The sequence below is a fragment of the Lissotriton vulgaris genome, chromosome 3_1 (assembly GCF_964263255.1).
Source record: "Lissotriton vulgaris chromosome 3_1, aLisVul1.2, whole genome shotgun sequence".
NCBI classification, from domain to species: Eukaryota; Metazoa; Chordata; class Amphibia; order Caudata; family Salamandridae; genus Lissotriton; species Lissotriton vulgaris.
Genome location: NC_141689.1, coordinates 827,143,230 through 827,158,618, shown reverse-complemented (window position 1 = coordinate 827,158,618; position 15,389 = coordinate 827,143,230).

Here is a 15,389-nt window from a genome sequence, read left to right as displayed (position 1 = left end):
ATCTTATCTCAAGCAAGCAGATTCCATTATTTCCAACAAGTATGAGTGTTTTTTTCCTGAGCACACCCATCTGTTGAACTTGTCGAACTCATATTCTTCACCATGGCCCCCACTTCCTGCTTTTTTTCTCAGTTTATATTAACGTTTTGAAATATTAGCGTGGCAGTTCGTGTAATTAAAGGTAATTTTGTATTTGTCGTTCTCCCCTCGATAGCATTTGAAGTTTGCCCAGCCTCATTAGTTTAACTTTTACACATGTAACTCGTACTTACAAACGTTTGCCCAACATCAACACGCTCCCTCCCTCCCCCCATCTTGCCTTCCAAATAAACTGCAGGCTTTTCCTTGAGTTTATTAAATGACTCTTGGAAAAAAGAAATATCTGCTCTCCTGCGCCGCACTGCAGCAGTATCTTTCCCTGCCCGAGAGTGCCCTGCATTTCCTAGAAAGCTAATAGTTTTCCCAGCCCCCTCTGACATGCGCATTTATCTTGAAATGAATGCCCTTTCAAGCTGTTGGCTTAGAACCTCTTCGAGAGAAACGCTGCAGAAGTATCTGCACCGCGCAACGAAGGGATTTCAAACATGTCTGTCGGTGATCTTTGAGTAAACATTTATGCAAACGCATTCCTCAAACATGAATGCGCGCTTCCTGGTATGCGCTCTCCCATGAGAAGCGCGCGGCCAGCGCCTCGGTTATGAAGGGCGGGAATTCCCCATCCACCACCCATTTACTGGCTGCTGCATGTGACTGCGGCGGAAATCGCATTCGTTTCCGTCAGGAATACGGAATGAACTGAAACTGAGTTTTCTAGGGGAAAGGTCTCTGGTCGCATCTTTCAAGATTGCCAGCTTTCTTTCATCAGGTGTTTGTCAAACCGGCTAGCTGCAGGCAGGCTTTGCCATATAAGGCAGCGGATGTGCACCGACAGGAAGTAACCTTCACAAGAAGCGTTCCTAACATTTTGTAACATGTTTAAGATTTTTTTATGGTCGTGTCACGTGAGTTGTATAGATTACACAAGTGTCACATGGTTATGTGAACTGATGTTACCTAATAGACGAGGTTATAGCTCTGTTGGTTAAGGCGCCTGATGCACAAATCTGCATGAAGTAGGAAAAGTATGACACGGGGGCTACAGAAAGTGCAAAAGAACATTGGGTTTGCAAAAACGCAAATGGTTCGAGCCCAGGCTCTTCTGTATTTCCGCCCTCACAAGTTTCAGGTGTACTTAGCATCAGGGCCTCTTCCCTAGACCCACCCTATCATTGCCTGCCGTAGCCTGAAAGGGGAAAGGCCCATGAAGGGATACTCAAAGTACGCCCGGGGTCCGCATGCAGTCTAGGGTGACCAAGTGGCATGGGTGCAAATTCAGGACGGTGAGTGTAAAAATTCAGGACGAAGGGTCAAAATTCAGGCCAAAAATTCAGGACAGAAAGTCAAAATTCAGGACAAAATTTGGCAACAAAAGGTACGTTTTATAGACACAGAGGAGGTGCTGCAATAGTATACAAGTAAGTAAATAGGCAACCAACATAAGTACAAGTCAAAAGAAGTTTATAATAGGTTGAGATACCGTGCACTTCACATTTTTAGGTCTTGCCTAAGCCAGCGCATGCGCTGCTCTGCAAGACATTTAGTAAGTGAGCTTTTAAAAGTCCTACCACAGTTTTTTGGCTGGCATAGAGCGTGCGGATACGCGCACAATGACGAGCAGAGGCGCCATCTGGCTTTCCTCTCTCGTCATGGTGCGCGCACATCGCACACCACTCGCCAGCCTGCTTATACTTTTGCCATCGCGCGCGCACCACTTCTGGTGCTTTTTTTTTCTTTTAGCGCGCGCACATAACTCCTGGGCGTGTTTCCCTGTTGCTCTGCTCCGCTTATTAGAAGCATGATTTACGTGGCCCGAGATTTGTTAATTGTTTACAGAGAGAAAGCTCTTTCTCTCCTTATCTTGTCTCTCCCTAGCTTCGCAACCCCTCCCCTTATTTGCCTCCCTTTTTTCTCCCTCCTTCCCTATCTTTTCTCACTATCATTCTACCTCTTAGCCATATCTTATTATCTTACCCTCCTCCCGCCTTTCTTCTTTCTCCTGCTCAGTTTTCTCCCTCCTCTCTCCGTTTCCCTAGTTGACATGGCTCCAACCAGTGTTGTGAAAGCTTTACAGATTCTCAGCTATGAAAACAGTTTAGCATCATGAGTTTTATCTCCTGTCTATGTTTTTCTGTTCCCTTTCCTCCTTTGTGTGCCTCACTTGTTCCAGTCTTTTTCTCTCCTGCTCTCTTCACGCTCCCAAACTCTTCCCCACCATCAGCCGTTCCCTCTCACCCACTTTCTCTCCCCTCACCCCACTCCCCCGAGACGCCACCTCATCCCTGCGGGTCGCTGTGCGGTTTCCATTCATCCTCCGCCAGGTTGGCATTAATTGTCAGCGTGTGCCAAATATCTTTGCAATTGGGAGCCTGCGTGCGACAGTGGCCTTGCTGCCGGCCCTCCCACAGGCCTCCTCTTCTGCCCTGCGTTGAAGGAGGCAGCTCGCTGGACCCTCTCCAAAGCGCCTCCCCTCCCTTGGCCCCAGGCTCTATAAAGAAGGCTTGTATGGAAGCTCTTAAGCGTGGCCAAGGAGCCCACCTCTGCAGAGAAGTCTGCGGTGTGGGACAGAGTTCTGCCCAGCCCGGTGACCCGCCATCTTGGTCGTCCTGTTCAGAAAATTACTGGTGGGGCCTAGTCAAGAGAATAGCCAAAATATTAAAATCCCCCCCACTTCGAACCAAAAATCTTATGGCATCATGCAAACTAAATAAGTCATTACGACAATCCTCAGAAGAGCTCTCTTGTCTATTCCATCCATGCATCTACCAATTCATCCTTCCCTCCACCTGCTGATATCCACAATGTCACCTTTATATTCTGTTGTGCATTTAATCTTTCATCCATAATTCAGTCTTTCACCATTCTGTCCATCCACCCATCTATATCCAAACCTGTGCATCCATCTCCAAGCCTTTCCATCCATCACTCCTTTCACTTATCCATCCTTCCATACGTATACCCTTTCACTACATTCATCCTTGCACTCTAGCCATCTTCCCTTTCACTCATCCAGCTACCCTTTCACTCAGCAATCCAATCATCCATCCTTTCTCTCATCCTTCCACCCAACCACTCATCCATCCATTTACCCTTTCATTCACCGATCCACTCACTCATCCGTGCTGTCACTCATCCATCCACCCTCCCTTCCACTCATCCATCCATTCTTTTAATCATCCATCCACCCTTTAATTCTTCCATTCACCCTCCCTTTCACTCATTTATTTACCCTTCACTTCATACATCCTTTTGCTCATCCATCCACCCTTTCACTCATCCCATCCATCAATCCATCGACCCTCTTTTACTCGGCCATCCATCCTTTCACTCAGCCATCCACCCTTTCATTGATCTATTCCCACCCACCCTCCCTTTCACTCATCCATTCCCATCCATCCTTTCTCTCATCCTTCCACCTAACCACTCATCCATCCATTTACCCTTTAATTCACCCATCCACTCACTCATCCGTGCTGTCACTCATCCATCCACCCTCCCTTCCACTCATCCATCCATTCTTTTAATCATCCATCCACCCTTTAATTCTTCCATTCACCCTCCCTTCCACTCATTTATTTACCCTTTAGTTCATACATCCTTTTGCTCATCCATCCACCCTTTCACTCATCCCATCCATCAATCCATCGACCCTCTTTTACTCGGCCATCCATCCTTTCACTCAGCCATCCACCCTTTCATTCATCTATTCCCACCCACCCTCCCTTTCACTCATCCATTCCCACCCTCCCTTTCATTCATCCATTCCCACCCACCCAACCTCCCTTTCACTCATCCATTCCCACCCACCCAACCTCCCTTTCACTCATCCATTCCCACCCACCCTCACTTTCACTCATCCATTCCCACCCACTCTCCCTTTCACTTATCCATCCTTGCATTGATTTGTTTACTTACACATCCACCCATTCATCCATCCATTCATCCACACATTCACCCTTTCTTCCACCTACCTTCCCTTTCATTCATCCATTCTTTCACTTATCCGTCCATCCACAATTGTATCCATCATCCTTCTAATCCCCCTTTCACTCAGACATCTACACTTTAGTCATTTCACTCACTCAACCAACCACCCACCCTTTCACATTAAGTAGAGCCCAAATCACAAACTCCACCCATGCCCCTGGCCTAGGGCTCAAATTGAAACAATTAAATCAGGGGCCCAAAGTTTTTTGAATGCTGGAGTGAAGGATACCAAAGCTGCCTGGTCTTGATTTCACCTCCTACATTCATGCCAATCGACCCGCTTCAGGCGGTAGACTCCTGATTCTTAAAGCAAAATGTGATTTCATTTTAGCGGTCTACTGCCTGAAATTGCCTCTGCTTCAATAGAAGTCAATGGGGAAAATGTGTTCCCCTAATTTGCTTTTCTAAATCTCCACTTTCCTTTACTTCAATGATGGCAAATACGCTCATACCTCATTATACCGCCACCTTACACTTCTGCCTCTGTATCTCACACTTACAAATTATTTTTCATCCCTCCTTTCTTCCTTGTCATTGAATTCCAGCCGTTAGGGCGGGGCCATCCTGCTGAGCGTTACTGTCAGGGAGGAGTGTTTATAAGTGTTTCACCATGCAACAGTTGGTGTTGTTGCACCCAGGATATTCTGCTGCATAACTAATTACTTATAAGGTCCCAAAAGCGAGACCTATTGGCTCTGCCAATGCTTGCTCAGTATGCGCGCAGCTTTGAGCAACTGTGCAGGTCTGTTTGTTGTATTTCATGGGGTTTAAGAATGTTGAAGCTCTAGGTAATGGCAAAGCTAGCACATATTTAGGCAATGGCGGTTATCAAAATAAAACAATTGATAAAAGCATCCTCCTTAATATTTTGCAATGAAACTTTTACAAACATCTTCTTACAACCAACCTTGCACCATTTCCCCAAAGAATTCCACTTACAGTACTCCAGTACATCAAGACCTTTTGTTTGCTCTCTTTCATCCTAATTGTGGAGATAATCTTGCTGCTATACTACCTTGATCTTGAAGCTATTTTGGCCAGTGGGATTTGCTGAAACTTTCAGTGATAGGACAACTTGGCAAAGATTAATGCAAGAAGCGAATGTTGGGCAGTAGTTTTACATGCAATTGTGAAATGGTAGGCAAACTATAAAATGGATATGCAGCTCTGGTGCAGATAAATATATTGGATCCACTGGTAGAGAAATGGTACTTGACAGTGAAACTTTTTTTGCATTACCTTTTAGATGCAGAACTAAATATGTAAAGAAAGCAGCACTTATGTAAACCTATCGCATCTCAGGTGTTTCAAAATTGTGTGTGTCCTAATCTGTTAAGCTTGTGACTTGCTTTCAAAACAATAGAGCTTTTTTGTTGCTTCCCTTAGTATAAAACATCTGTGAGATAGCACGCCTTCTTACATTCACGTTCTCAACATATCACTTCATTGTCTCATTTAAAATAGGACATCCAAACCGAGAAACTCAAGATAGCCACAAGAAGCAAGTCAGAGAGATCAATGAAGGAGGGGGCATGGGCAGTGAGCCAATATAATATAGCAAAAATTTCAAGAAAAGCCTCCCCATGTGCAGTTACAGCAGAAATGAGAAATCTATCACTTCAGGCAGGGTAACATGAACTCAGCAATTAACACCCATTGCGCATTCAAGCAGCCTTTACATGGGCAGATTATCTACTTGCCCGCATTTCCATTTCTTTTAAGCAGCCCGGCCCCCTGGCTTCCCCTCCCGCTGAATCACTTCACAGGAGGCCCCCTCCCTTCTGCTGGGGTATCTCAACTTCTGAAAATACTTGTCCTTTAGCACCAAGGCTAAAATTACGGACACATGCCATCCGTGGAAATTTCCTTCACGGACAACGGACATTATGGTAAATTCACAGACTGTCCGTGAAATTTACGGACGGTTGGTCACCCTGATTCAGCCCTCCTTACCTTTAATTGCCCCCCTGGTGAACAGCACAGGGCTGCTGTTCACTTGCCAGAGAAGGAACATTTAGAAAGCTGTGAAACACACTGGCATACTTTATTTAACACTGTAACTAAAGAAATGTTAAAGAAGAAAAGACAACTTATCCTTAGGAACACCTTTATTTTTAAAGACATCTTGCACTAAACATCTGAATATATCTTGCACTAAACATGTGAACACATTATAAACTCTCTGCAAACTTCAAACAAGTGTATTTTATTAACATGTATGCGCATTTTACCTCAGTAGGTTATAACACTGCATTGCGGGGCATTTATTAGCAGTGATCATTTTCAGACATGATCTTAGAAACATTCACACCTCCCCATTCTGAAATGAATGGTATGAATGAACCAAGAGGCAAGTCATTTGTCAGGTGCACATAGTGTGTAGCCTTGGTTGTTATATAATAGGTACAACAATATAGTTTATTAAATGAAACACTAGAAACGGTTTTGTACAGCACACATTCTGAACTCATGCATTTTAAGGAGCTCTCATATGTGACGAAATGGGACAAAGTGAAATGAACCAATTGACCAGGATCACACAATTTCCTCAAGTGGGGAAGCCAGGACTGATACCGGGTTTTCTTGTTTCACATTTTGCAATTCAGTCACCAGAAGAGTATCTTTTTCCCTTTCATGTTTAACATTAGAAGTTAATGCTTTGGCTTTAATTCATGGTGCATGAGACTAGAGCGGTGGTGGCAGATGGGTGTCACGTGAAGGCTTGGTTTGTCCATGCCATGCATCTGCTTCTCGTTCCCCTTCGCCCAGCTTTCATAACCCCAATCCTCGCATTGCTGGCATCACTGCGGCTGCGGGCTTGCCACAAACAGTGCTTTGTGGCCCCATGGGAAATGTTTGGGATACCCATGGACTGTAGAGGGACGTGGGACCTGTCCTTTTCCAGCTACATTCTCATGTTGCTGTGGATGCAGATCTTTTTATAATCCTGTGCAGAATTTTGCATAATCTTCTTTGCCTGCGGGGAGGACTTGTGCCTGAAAAAGTTCTCACAGAAAGACAGTCTCAGCGCTATCCATACTCCTGGCTGCTTCGCATGCAACTTTTTTTATTGCACAAGCTGTGCCCTGCTTCAAAGAGTTGTGCAAGATATCTGCAAAGTACGACTCACTCTAAAAGACTAGTTTTGCAATTTGAAAACATTTTTACAGGAAACAAAATGGAGTTTCGTAGATCCTTAGCTTTTTAGAGAAGAGATACCTTGGGGGTAAGCAGTCCTATTACTTCCACACCCCATGTAAACCATGTGGCTCTTAAGGATAAAAGGCACAGAGAACAGTACAAAGGCCAGTAAATACCACTTCCCCCAAATGTTCCATAATTAGACTACAGAAAGTGAAAGACTTTCATAAATCACAGTATTTACAAGCTATCACTTGAAGCCAGACAATGTAAAAAAATACTCTTATAGTGGTTGACAGACACATTTTTCCTTCGTCAGATTTAAGACATTTACAAACCAGTTGACTGATCTGCCTTTTGATTTAATCTCATACACATGGAACATTGGTAAAGCTTATAGGCCTAGCTATGATAAGCTTGCCATTACTTTTTTTTAAATGTATTTGTTTATGCAAACAAGCTAATGCAAGTCAATTTGGCAAAATATAGCAAATATGAAAATAAAGGAGTGGTCAAGCACTACAGGCAAACAACCCTTGGTGTTATGCTTAAGTCCAGAGATGTCCTCTGATCATGGTGCACTCTGATGAAAGCAACTCAAAGTATCAGAAGCCATATATTGGTATACACTGGGTAGGTTGGTGGTAACACCAGCGTGCATAACAGGTTCAATAGTCCAGGGTATTTGACACAGTGAGGTGTCCAAGTGTTTGAGAACTGGAGAGCTTTATGAAAAGCCAGATGACCATTAATACTTCTGAGATAAATAATAAACCAAATAGATACAAGGTGATGGACCAAACGGTTTGCACTTCATTCTCTTACTGCTGCCTTGTCAGGCTTGTTGTGCACATACTCCGGCACCTGTCACCTTTTGGTGCCTCTGGTTACAGATTCTCACAAAGGTTTAAACAAATGAAGGTTCATTAAACATAATGAAAAAAGTTCAAATTAGTTCTTTTCTGTTTGTCTTTTATTTCAGAATCAATACAGGTGCACAAAGACAGCCAACGCGTTTCATTCCTTGAAACTCAACGGTTCTTGGAACTTCATCAGGGCTGTAAGTAACATAGCAAAAATATCTATAAGAAAATACAAAATGACTGACAAAACTCAAAACAATAACACAAACATTGTTAAAAAAGGACTTTAAACAAAGACACATCTATTTCAATAACGAGAGAACAACGCTATACAATACAATACTAAAAAAATGATAACAAGGAATAGAGAAAATTGATATAAATACGACAAAACAACCCATGAAATATATACACATACATTAATACTTTCTCTGACAAATTTATTTTTAAAACATTCAAAGTGTCTTTTTTTGAAAAAGTTAAGATAGTCTATTGTAGTAAAAAGAACACTAAATAGAATTAAGTGCATTGGAAGAAAGACAATCATAGAGATGCATAGAAAAGCCAACACACCAAACACAATAGGTGGGGAAAGAGAATATTCACAATCAGTTGAAAAAAGCCTCTACGCCCACCACATATAAGGAGTCACTTATCAATGGTAAGTCCTCACCTCTGATGGAATTGAGAGAAAATAATCTATCTATTTCGGTTGGTGATAAAAATAGTTTTTCCAAAATTCGTCTCCAGAAACTTTGTTAACAGTCCTGAGTAGAAAATAATAATATTAATGAGATGAATAATAGTAAGATAATAAATCACAATAGTATGTGATAGTGAGTTCAAAATACCAGTAACTCTCACCTAACTGGTTATCTTACTGATCGAAAAAGTAGAGTTTAAAAGATGATGATAGTAGTCGCTCACAACTAGAATTAACCCGGACTTCAGCAATATCAATGTTCCTAACCTAAAACAACAGGGCGAAGGCAGAACAAAAAAGTTTTTGGACAACACACAATATACTAAGCTCTATTGGAATATTATGGGGCTAATAAGCATTGATATGGCTGAAGTCCTCACCAAGAAGGAAGGCTCACGGTGCAGAGGATGCAGTGAGGGTGCTGTACTTGGCAGGAAGGAATGCTTAAGCTTCTTATAGCTTGAAGATCTCTGGAGTGCCTAGTCAACGAGCCTTGGCAGCTGCAAGTTGACCTGTTGCACAGGGGTTTGGCCCCAGAGGTTCTGCAAGAGATACTGGCCTCAAAATTGCAGAGAAGGCAGGTCAGTCCACAAAGGGAGTTGCAGAACCACCACCTATGTTACAGAGCCTTCCAAAGTCCATTATCAGCAGACTGGCCAGCTTTGATGCAGTGCCTGCAGAAGCAGGGGAGTAACTCCTTCACTCCAAAGGAGATTACTTCGGGTGTCATTGATGCCCACCGGCCTGTTGAAGTTGCTGGAAGAAACACAGATAAAGAAGGAGACTTGCAGAACAGTGGGACCAGGAGCAGCAAGACACTTCCGTGATGCAGTCTTGATTCCAGGTGAAGTTCAGCGAAGTCCAAGTGACCTGACGGTCGAAGAGTGAGGTGGTTTCAGGCTTAAGTCCTGTCCCATGGCAATCTGAAGAGCCACCCACATGTAAGCCCCCTAGAGAAAGGGTTCCCTCTCAGAGGAGGGGCTGAACAGAGGGGAGGATACTCCCAATCATTTGTCCACTTTCATACAAGAGCAGGAGCCAGAGGCTCCCAGAATTAGCTCAGACTGGAGTATGCAAGGAGGGCTCCAAACATGCCCTTTAAAGCAGTCTGATGACACTGGCAAACACCTCCACCCCGCCCAATACACACCTCCCTGCGACAGGAAACTAGTCCACAGGATCAAATTTTCAGTACTTGAATCGGTGTGGGAGTATGATTCCAACATGTTTGATACCAAACATGGCCGGGTTTCGTGCAGCCACTATATAGTTATACATCTCGTAATGACTCATGTCCACTATGTGTATTAAAATGGCTGACCGCACTTACAAAGCATGGAGAATCGACTCTGGGGTTTGTAAGGGGTGTCCTGCTCATGCAAGGCACCTTTACACTTATAACCTAGCACCCTGCCTCCAGGATTGAAAGGCCTGCCTTAGGGGTGACTTATAGGTTTTAAGTGCATTGACCTCAGATATAAGGAAACTTAAATCTGCTGTGAGAGGTGCAAGCAATAACTCACATAGGCTGCAATGGCAGGCCTGTAGGCTCAGTTTAAATAAACTTCCATGGGTGGCACAATACATGCTGCAGCCCGTGGGAGACCCCTGGTGTACCTATACCCTTGGTACCTTAGTACCATATATTGGGAACTTACAAGGGTACACCAGTATATAATTGTGGATGTACAGAAATACTTGCAGTCAATTTTAGGCAGAACGCACAGAGACGGGGGTCCTGATTAGCAGGATTCCAGTCAGACTAGTCGAAAACATACTGACACGAGGCATAAAGTGGGGGTAACCATGCTAGAAGGATGCTAGAAGGATACTACGTTCCTACATGAGGTTTTCAGATCTTTTTCATAGGTACCATTCAAAAAGGAAACGATGTAGGATGGTTTGTGCAACCAGTGAGATCAAGGGAAAGGACAAGAGCTCCTTCATGATTGGAAGAGGGAAGAGCTAGCCAGCGACTTCGATTTCCAACAGGAGGCAACAAGCATAGAGGTCAGTCTGAGAGCTGATGAAAAGAAATGTGAAGTACAGCAGGCAACTATTCAACCAGCAGGTGCCTGGGGCAGGGACATGGGCACAACAGGCTCAGACACAGAGCCCTTCCTCAAAGGCTCTTATAAAACAGTTATTTAAAAGTGCCAGTGGCAAAGTCCATCTTGGGTTTAAGGTAGAAGCAGAATATTCCCTAGCGATGTTGAAGGTCGTATAATCAGTTAGTGGAGCTGTAGGAGTACCATTAGGGAGATATATGGTATGGCGATCAGTAGAAATTATGCAAAGATAGTACCTCTGATAGCGGTGTGCTCTTGATTTAACCTATTTAAGAATATAATAGAAAGGTTTATTGTTCTTAAATTCTAATAAGAGAAACCCAGCAAAGAGGAGGGGCATAAGCTTCCAAAGCAACTCAGGAAATGTTGACTGCAGACAATTGGATATGGATGTTGGTGTTTTTCTCTTTAATAGAAGACATAGTTAAAATTGTATGGCAGGTAGGTGCAGTTCTGGTGGGGAATTTAGGGAAAATGCTAAAGGATCCATCTATAGAATGAGACGACATAGACCAGGATTTTTGATTCAAGGATGATCACGCCTACTCATGTGTAGCCTTATATACAACAAATTGTTTGCTGGTGCAGGGTGTGGACTTTAAGCTGGTTTTCCCCCAGTTTATGATAAGTTTGTATATGATACATCTATGTGATCAAGGCCTGTGGTGGGCTGAAACGTGTAGTGGCAAGACCTGTTCCGCTTTTCCAATGTGGACGAGTGGCGGAGTTGAGGAATATATATATATATGTATTTATATATATATATATACTACACACGCCCTGCACCACCTGTGTAGCATTCTGGGATATGGAGTCGTGACAGCGTCAATCATCCAGATTGAAGGGACAACGGATATTTGCCGTCCCCTGCTCCGTGCACCGTGATGCTGCTTGGTTCGACGATGGGGTGTCCAGCAGACAAGCCGACGGATTGAATGGTGCTTTGTGGAACAATTGCGCAACGAAGGGAACATCTGAGAATAAGGTCTCTGGCAAGGCTGTCATTTTCATCTAGACTTTTATTGCCCATCTGAATTGCCCGAGTCCGTGGGGATTTCCTGTACCACCTGGTAACAATCAAGGCATTGACTTGTTCCCCGTGATTGCGCTGACCAATGGGAATGCTTCCCTACAGTTCAAAGCACCTCCTCGCTGGCCTGCCTGCACTATCAAAACGAGCAGGAAGAAGGCAGACACGCCGAAACGCGTCCTCGTGATAAATAAAAGCTTTTTGGACTGAAAACCCCGAGAGTGCAGTGTGTTTCTACACGTGAGCTTTAATATTAAAATGGACCCATCACCATTTTAACGGCACCCGTCGAGAAGAGTGCAGTGCGTCCTTGGTGGAACTAGGAGCGAGGTATAAAACTACACACGCCCTGCACCACCTGTGTAGCATTCTGGGATATGGAGTCGTGACAGCGTCAATCATCCAGATTGAAGGGACAACGGATATTTGCCGTCCCCTGCTCCGTGCACCGTGATGCTGCTTGGTTCGACGATGGGGTGTCCAGCAGACAAGCCGACGGATTGAATGGTGCTTTGTGGAACAATTGCGCAACGAAGGGAACATCTGAGAATAAGGTCTCTGGCAAGGCTGTCATTTTCATCTAGACTTTTATTGCCCATCTGAATTGCCCGAGTCCGTGGGGATTTCCTGTACCACCTGGTAACAATCAAGGCATTGACTTGTTCCCCGTGATTGCGCTGACCAATGGGAATGCTTCCCTACAGTTCAAAGCACCTCCTCGCTGGCCTGCCTGCACTATCAAAACGAGCAGGAAGAAGGCAGACACGCCGAAACGCGTCCTCGTGATAAATAAAAGCTTTTTGGACTGAAAACCCCGAGAGTGCAGTGTGTTTCTACACGTGAGCTTTAATATTAAAATGGACCCATCACCATTTTAACGGCACCCGTCGAGAAGAGTGCAGTGCGTCCTTGGTGGAACTAGGAGCGAGGTATAAAACTACACACGCCCTGCACCACCTGTGTAGCATTCTGGGATATGGAGTCGTGACAGCGTCAATCATCCAGATTGAAGGGACAACGGATATTTGCCGTCCCCTGCTCCGTGCACCGTGATGCTGCTTGGTTCGACGATGGGGTGTCCAGCAGACAAGCCGACGGATTGAATGGTGCTTTGTGGAACAATTGCGCAACGAAGGGAACATCTGAGAATAAGGTCTCTGGCAAGGCTGTCATTTTCATCTAGACTTTTATTGCCCATCTGAATTGCCCGAGTCCGTGGGGATTTCCTGTACCACCTGGTAACAATCAAGGCATTGACTTGTTCCCCGTGATTGCGCTGACCAATGGGAATGCTTCCCTACAGTTCAAAGCACCTCCTCGCTGGCCTGCCTGCACTATCAAAACGAGCAGGAAGAAGGCAGACACGCCGAAACGCGTCCTCGTGATAAATAAAAGCTTTTTGGACTGAAAACCCCGAGAGTGCAGTGTGTTTCTACACGTGAGCTTTAATATATATATATATATATATATATATATATATATATATATCCATTATAGGTTTACTCGTTTTGTAGAAATAATCATCCGGCACTCCAAGGAAAGTTTCAACACTCGGTCTGTTTATTTGAGACGAATTTAATGTCTACGTGTTTCAGCAGACTCACGCTGCCTTGTTCACGATGCCTGAGCGCCATTACTTTGTCAATAAAATACACAAAAGTAGTGAACAACATTAACAAGGGACTCAATACCTTATATTCAAAGCTCTACTGTTTGCAATCTAGCAGCCATTTTATAACATGTTCATTCTTTATCAAGAAGCATGTTTATACTTCATAATCTCTTCATCTATTGCTTTTAAATCCCCTTTCATGGAATTTAAACAAAATAATGACATACATTTGTAAGAATCAAAATGGTCAACCAGATTGGAGTTTTATAATTCGCAGAAACTTCAGTTCCTTGCATTTCTATATCTAATAATTGTAATTGATCACATTTAAAATGTAATCATAGTGCATATCATTTGTTAAAGTGCAGGCAATTTTATGGAAGCTTAGTCTCAACATTATACTCTGGCAAGTGCCTGTTTCATAAGGTGCAGTTCTTGGCAATTTAAAGTGCTAGTGCTTATGTGCAAAATAAGCAGTTCCCCAATATATATATATATATATATATATATATATATATATATATATATATATATATATATATATATTAAACACACAAAAAGGTACCCCTTTGAGAACGCCGCACACAGGAAAGCTTTTTCTCCGTCTTTATTCAAGGTTTAACAGGTAAGAGTCCAAAGCGCCTCACATTCAAATAGAGCCTGATGCGTTTCGAATGAATGTCATTCTTATTCACAGGCATATCACACCGCACCTTTTTGTGTGTTTAATATATATATATATTTATATATCTCCAAATGCAGTTCTTGACTGCCAATTGCGAGGCGGATCTCACCAGGTATAGACCACTTCCCAGAAGTTCTTCAGTCAGTAACGAGCCACAACAGTCAATGTTCGTGCAAGCAGTATTCTTCTTTTTTATTTAGACGTGTTTCGCTCCGTGAAGGAGCATGATCACATGACGCGCCCCAACAGGCATTGCAAATTTAAAGTGCATTAAAAGTCCAAACAGCCCAAAAAAATAGACTGAATTGCATAAAGTGTGCAAAATAAACATAATGACAAACCATGGCAACAAAATCAAGTATGTAAAAGGTGGTTTACATAGTGGGGCTAATTGAAGACTGGTTTTGTGAGAATAGGGCTGATACAAATCAAAGCATAGTTGACACACAAGAATCACAATTCTGGCAATTATATATATATTTCACTGGCCACCAATACGCCGGATTGTTCCAAGGAAAGCAAGGACAAGGACCAAAAAATCAAGTTACTTCAGATGTTTATTCGAATGTCGCCATATATATATATATATTCTCAAAACAAGTTTGCGGGTCTCTTTGCCTCTTTTCGGCGGTGGGCTCAAGCGAAGTAGCGATCCTCCTTTAAATCTCCAGGTACTTTGTATTCATTCATAAAATAGTCATGAGCCCAAATACATAAAGCATGATTTATTTATGAACAAATGGCAAACAAACGCGTTTAACTATTTTGTGAATGAATACGAAGTATCTGGAGATATATATATTTTCACTGAAAAAAGCATAGGTTTCAAGCACGTTATAGTTAGGAATTAGCATTAAAAAAACCTTAGAAATTCACTGAAAAAAACATAGGTTTCAGGGGCGTTATAGCTAGCTGGACATTTCACTCTTACAAAACCATTGAAATTACCCTGTTATAGTTAGTTCAGCTAACTATAACTCGCTCACCCACAATTCACTGCTGATGACGTCACATATTACATCACTCATGACATGGTCAGTGACATCACTCATGACATCACTGATGACATCTCAAATGACATCACATAGGACATTATCCAGTGAATGTGTGTATTTCCGAAAAATAAATATGTTTCATAAATGTGTATCTAAAGGTCGATGGAAGAATAAATGGGTATATAAGTGTCTAAATGAAGGATTTTTT